The sequence below is a fragment of the Octodon degus genome, unplaced genomic scaffold (assembly GCF_000260255.1).
Source record: "Octodon degus isolate 3935 unplaced genomic scaffold, OctDeg1.0 scaffold00052, whole genome shotgun sequence".
In the NCBI taxonomy this organism is placed as follows: Eukaryota; Metazoa; Chordata; class Mammalia; order Rodentia; family Octodontidae; genus Octodon; species Octodon degus.
In genome coordinates, this window is record NW_004524628.1 from 7,585,197 (window position 1) to 7,591,196 (window position 6,000).

Genomic DNA, 6,000 nt, shown 5'->3' on the forward strand with positions numbered 1-6,000 from the left:
AATGGACATTCATAGTTATACCCCAATTTTTTTTTAAGTTCCGTTGTTGAATATTATAGGTGTGTAAACTCAGCAAAATATTCTAAAAGAGTACAGAAGCCCATAATATCATTGGGTCTTCTGTTTAACTAGCAATGTCAGAAATTATTGACCTGAGTCCCCCACAGCTCAACATAACAACATGGCTTTACTTCCTATATTTCATCTTCATACTTTTCTACTGGATGGTTAAGACCAAGGTAAAGCAGGACCTGTGCAACAAGAGTTGTAGCTTTTTGGTCTGACAAGGTCAGTGAAATGCCCTCAGGATTTATCTTGAGATCCTGTACCTCAGATTGTAGAACCTTTGTCAGTGTCAGCCATGTGGATGAGTCACGGCCAATGCTTGGCCTATGTGCTCTCTGTGAAAGCCTGAGAGAGTGTCTTCTCCCCATGTGACTCTCCTTAGGCACACTCTACATCATCGATCACTTTCCTCTTTGGCCCCATTATCTTCTTGATCAGAAAATTTGGGACACTACCGAGGTACATGACGTTACAGTACAAGTTCTCATATGTCCTGAGTCTTAATTGACCTTAGAAGGCTAGGGCCAAAATGTTGGCTTTCCTTGTAGCCCTCCTTTTTCTCTAATTTTGGTCTGCAAACTTAGGTTGTTAACCATCCAGAAGACAAGCTTATTGTTATTATCAAACGATTTGGGCTATCAAGCTTAACCTCACTATCTCACTGCATTTCAAACATCTTAGGCATAATAAGGAACAGGTATTTTTCATCAAGTATTGATATGTTGAACCTTAAGTCCCTACATAATATGATAAAGAACATTTAAAAATTAGATTATATTTTAACAATAGGATAAAGAATTCTATGCTTCTCTTAAGGTTTCTTTAGAAGTTATCTTTTATACATCTTTCTAGCTGTCTTCAGGAGGCAGGTTAGTCTGAGTGACCCAACTGTCATCAGCTGTTTTATAATGTTCCCTTTTTCACTAGATAGAAAGCTTCTTCTTCTTCTTCTTCTTCTTCTTCTTCTTCTTCTTCTTCTTCTTCTTCTTCTTCTTCTTCTTCTTCTTCTTTTCTCTTCTTTTCTTTCTTTTTTTGTGGAACTGGGGATTGAACTCAGGCCCTTGCGCTTGCCAGGCCTGAGCAGAGCTTGGCGGCTCTACTGAGCTATCCCCCCAGTCCCTAGAAAGCTTCTTAAAGTCATGAATTATGCTGGATTCATTTTTTGTAGCCTCGGAACCCTGGACTCGCTGTGAGGGCCTGCCATAGGATTTAGCTCCAGTGCGAGCTGGTGAATGCAATCGGCGATGGTTAATCCGTCCCGGGTCGGGGAGGTAGCAGACGAGCGCTTGTGTAATGCCACAATCAAGTTTGTACCATAGAGGAAAAGTGGATTTTAGGTACACGGTCAAGGTTAGGTAGGAAAATAACTGTGCAAGAGGCACTCATGTAGGGCAAACTGGAAAATATCAGTCCAGGAGCAAACAGGAAGAAGGTGTAGGCTGTAAGGTAGGAAGGTGCGAGGACACTGGGTGTCCCTCAAAATCAGTGCCAAGATTTTGTGTAGAATGTGATTTTTTTTGAAAAGTGACAGGGTGCAAGTGGGGAGGGCAAGGGGAAGGGAGAAAGTTAAGGTGTGCTGTGCCCACGTGCCAGCTCCCCAGGTGACCGTAGCAGGCACCTACTGCAACCATATAATGTTGTGTAGTCATTGCTGCAGGATTGCTCACGAGATGCAACGTGGTTAAGAAAAGCACTCGTTGCTTCCTGGTGGCAGGGCACATTCACCCGAGCACCCACGTGAGAGGGGTGGGGGCCCACGACTGGACGGAGCGCAGCCTCCAGGTGTCAGGGAGAACGAGGTGAGAGTGCAGCACCCAGCCGGGCCACCGAGCCGTGGCGGACGCTGTTCTCGACGCCAAGGGTTTCATTGCTTTGCTTGTAAGTGGGATGGGACTAGCTTCTTTTTAGAGCTGAGGAGACGGTGACATGGGATGAGACAGTGCCAGCCAGGTGCCATCCACAGGCAGGATCTCAGGGCTCACTGACACAGAAACCCCTCAGCAGAGGTGTAGGGGTCAGCATGGAGCAGAGCCGCTGTTGCCATTCGCAGACAGCGGAGAGCTCAGTGACGCCCAAATCTGAAATATTTACCGCTTCCTTCGGCTGGGGATTAAAGAGAGTAAGTGCAGTAACTGGTCGGCTTCGGTTCCCAGGGCCTGCTCCCCCGGGGTCCCTCAACTTCAGATGGACTTTTGCTCTTCTTGTGCCCATGACCAGCCCATCCTGCGCCCTCCTCCAAGTCAGCACCCGCTGATGTACCGTGGATTCATTATCTGAATGATTGACTTAATCCTCATTATTTAACTTAAAGACTATTAATTACTCAGGCATCCCAAGCACCCAGACATCATTTTCTTCCTTGAGCTGAGAGTTTCCCCGGTCAGTCAGTTCCTAGGGTCCTGAAGAAGCCAACTCCTATTTTTCTACCTGAAAATGATTGAATGTTTTTCTAGATAAAGATGATGACCTCCCATCTCATTGTCAACATGGGGTCTGTTCTCTCTTTGGTAAATGGAAGAAATTTAATCCATGTCAGAGATATGAAATAGCTGTTTTATTAATATAAATAAAGGAAGCCTTGTTGTGAATAGTGTCAGATTCTGACTGGTGGGATTAAGCCACGATCCCAGCGGAATCATGATGTGGTCGCATTACATTTTAGGTCTTCTAACATCACCGAAGGAGGACGAAGCTCGACGTTGTGCTCCCGGGCAAACAGCTCCAGGAAAACACCAGACTGACTTCTCCCTGCAGCTTTCCGAGCCTGGAGACACCTCTATTTCCTCTGCCTGCCTGAATTTAATCTAAAATTCCTGCAAGGACCTGTGCCCTTCAGGAATAAAAATCTCTCATCTCCCTTTGGCTTCAGAGAACAAGAAGGAAGGGGAATCCCCTGCGTGAAGCACCTGGCAGAGGAGGCAAAAACAAGTGGGGGGGGGGAGTGCCCGTGAGGACCGCAGCCCCACCTACCACCTGATAACCCAGATAGCAGGAGAGTTAGCACCAGATCCCATGCAGATGTCCTCCATGAGGTGTCAGACAGGAAGGAGTCAGGGAGATTACTGTTTTGAGAAAATGTATGTTAGAGTATACCACCCCGAGGCTGAAAGCAGGCTTCATAGGAAATGCAGGAGGTTCGCCTGACACCCAAGAGAGGGGCTCAGTGGGCAGGCGTTGAAGCTGCTTCAGATCTAGCTAGGAAGGCAGGAGGAAGATGCAGCTGGGAGCATCCCTTTCCTAGGCCAGCCGTAAGAAAGCACTACAAATGCAAAACACAGCCTTGCTTTCTCGCCATGCTGGCAAAGTCTGAGACCAGGAGGGGCAGGCTGGTCCCTCCTGAGGGTCCCCCGAGTGCCTTTCAGGTGGCACTTCTCCCAGTGTCCCTAGACAGCTCCTCTGAGGATGTCTATGTGTTCAGTTCCCCTTCTTACAAGGACACTGGTCTTATTAGATTAGAGATCACCCCAATGACATCACTTACTGGATTAGAGATCACCCCAATGACATCACTTTACCTTAATTTCCCCCCAGAAAGGGCTTGGTTCCACATGTGCTCTGAGGAACTGGGGCTCAGGACACCTGTGTATGGGATTAAAGGCAGGCCAGACGCGACTGGGCCCTTAACCCAAAGTGGTGATCAAGCTGACTACAGTTCTAACGCAGCAGAAAGCTGATGAGACTCAAGGGTGCTTCTTTGTATCAGGTAGAAATCATTTGCAAATGTATTGGATAAAAACCTAAAATTAAAAGTCTGAGCCATATTGTCATCATTTGTCACGGGAACAAAGGTCCTCATGCTCAGGGTCACACAGCCTGGGGATCAGCCTGCTCAACAGTGCCCCAGAAGGACTTGGAAAGGAAATGAAGCCTTGTCCCTGGAGTTCCACCCTTTGCATCTTTTCCTTACATATAAAACAAATATACCCCAAATGTAAAGCCCAGAAGTTATTTACTCTTGAAGCCCACTTGGAGGACTTTGTCCAAGAGCAGATTATCTGCCAAGTCTGTTTAATACCATTGAAACTATTTTACTGCCTCTTTCGATTTACAGATAGATTGGAGTCACAACAGAACACATAAAAAATCAGCTTTCTGTCACTAATTTAGCCACAGGTTCAAAGTGAACATTGCATTGTAAAAACAAAACAGAACAAAACCAAACCTCAGATCTGAGAAACTGATACTAGTTTCCATAGATACTTAAAAATTCAGCCAGGGCTCTTTTCACATGAACAATCAATGCCTCTATTAAAAATGATTCTGTCTGTCGTGGCAGTAGGTCCAACTGTACCCCTGCTCCTTCACACTACTAATGCAGAGCTGGCTGCAAGGGACCCTTGTGCGGCCTTACAGTGTGACAAGTACTCTACATAAAGTATACGAAACAAATGACATCGTTTTGATTTTTTCTAAGAAAATATTCTACCATCCATTTCAGAAAATTTCAATCGCATGCTTTATTTCAATCATATCCTTCCATAGTAATAGTTTTAGTATTATTATTATAATAAAGGAAATATACATTTGATATTAAAAAAGAAGGAAATCCTATTCCTCCTCCTCAATGCATACAATAGAGTAATGAATAAACTTCTAGAAAGTTCTCTACATAAATGACTTTCCTAGATATTGAATTGTAGGTTAAGAGCATACATGTTTAAATTGTTCATAGAAGATACCCTCAAATTGTTCCACGGAAAGGTAGTTCCTCCTCCTGTCAGTTTCCAACGCCTTCCCGTTTCTCAATATTCCTGTTAGCACTCAGGACTTGTTGTTTTTGCTGTTGTTTTGAGACAGGATCTTGCTGGGTAGTTCAGGGTGGCCTTGAACTCACTGTGTAGCGCAGAATGTCCTCAAAATCTGGGTGCTCCTGTGGCAGACTCCCAAGTGCTGGGATTACAAGAACGCACCACAAGGCTTGGCTTGGGATTTGTTTTTAAAGCCCCATTGGATGTTGATGATCTATTCAGCTAAGTTTTCTCATTTCTATTTCTTTATTCTTTAGAAAAGTTGTTTATCTTTTACATATGCTTCATGAAGTCTTTTCTGAATTGGTTATATTCTTTACGTCCTTTTTTATTACAGTGCTTTTTTTTCTTATTAACTCTTATGAGTCCTTCCTATAGAAAGGATTATAATTTGGATATAAACTACTTTGGTTAGATGTTTGGCAAATATTTCTTCTTGCTTTTCTTTTGATTGGTTGTGAGAAAGGCAGTCAGGTGTGGCAAAGCAGCCTGAAGAAGGAGGCCTGACTTTTAATTACAAGCTCGTGGGTACCCGTGCCGAACAGTTCCTGGGGTTCTGCATGTGGGTTTGGGGGAGACTGGGCAGGTGCTCTGTGGGAGGGCCGAGACTGACGTCAGCCCAAGCTGTGGGGTCGCAGCACTGCCTTTCAGGACCCGGATGTAGAAGTGCTCATGGGTTTCGTCCAGGTTTGGTCAGCATAAAAGGACATAGTTGCTCACAAGAGCTTGTGTGGTGGCCTTCCTCACCATGCCTGCCCTGCTTCCTCCAGGGTGCACCTTTATCTTGTGTTTTCCTCTTTTCCGCTGCCTAAGCTCATCCTGCAGAGCCAATTTCTCCCTGTTCTTCACTTTTACTTTTTCAAGTAAACTTTGCCGCTGGTTTTTGCTTGTTTTGTTCAGTTCTTTGTTTGCGATGAGAAGCACCTAGAAACCAACTCTGGAAGGGGAGACCAGCAGCCCAGAACCTGGTAACATTTAACTCGTGAGCTGCTTTTAGAAGCTACTTGATAAAAATTTGTTTTCCTTATTAATTATTTGGGTGAATTTTCGCCACATATAAGACCAATTTTTTATATTCCGATTTTTTATATTTTTTAAAACATCTTTTAAACTACATGTTTTTTTAAATTTTTTGAGACAGGGCCTTGCTACGCAGTTCAGGCCAGCCTTAAACTCACTTTTTGTA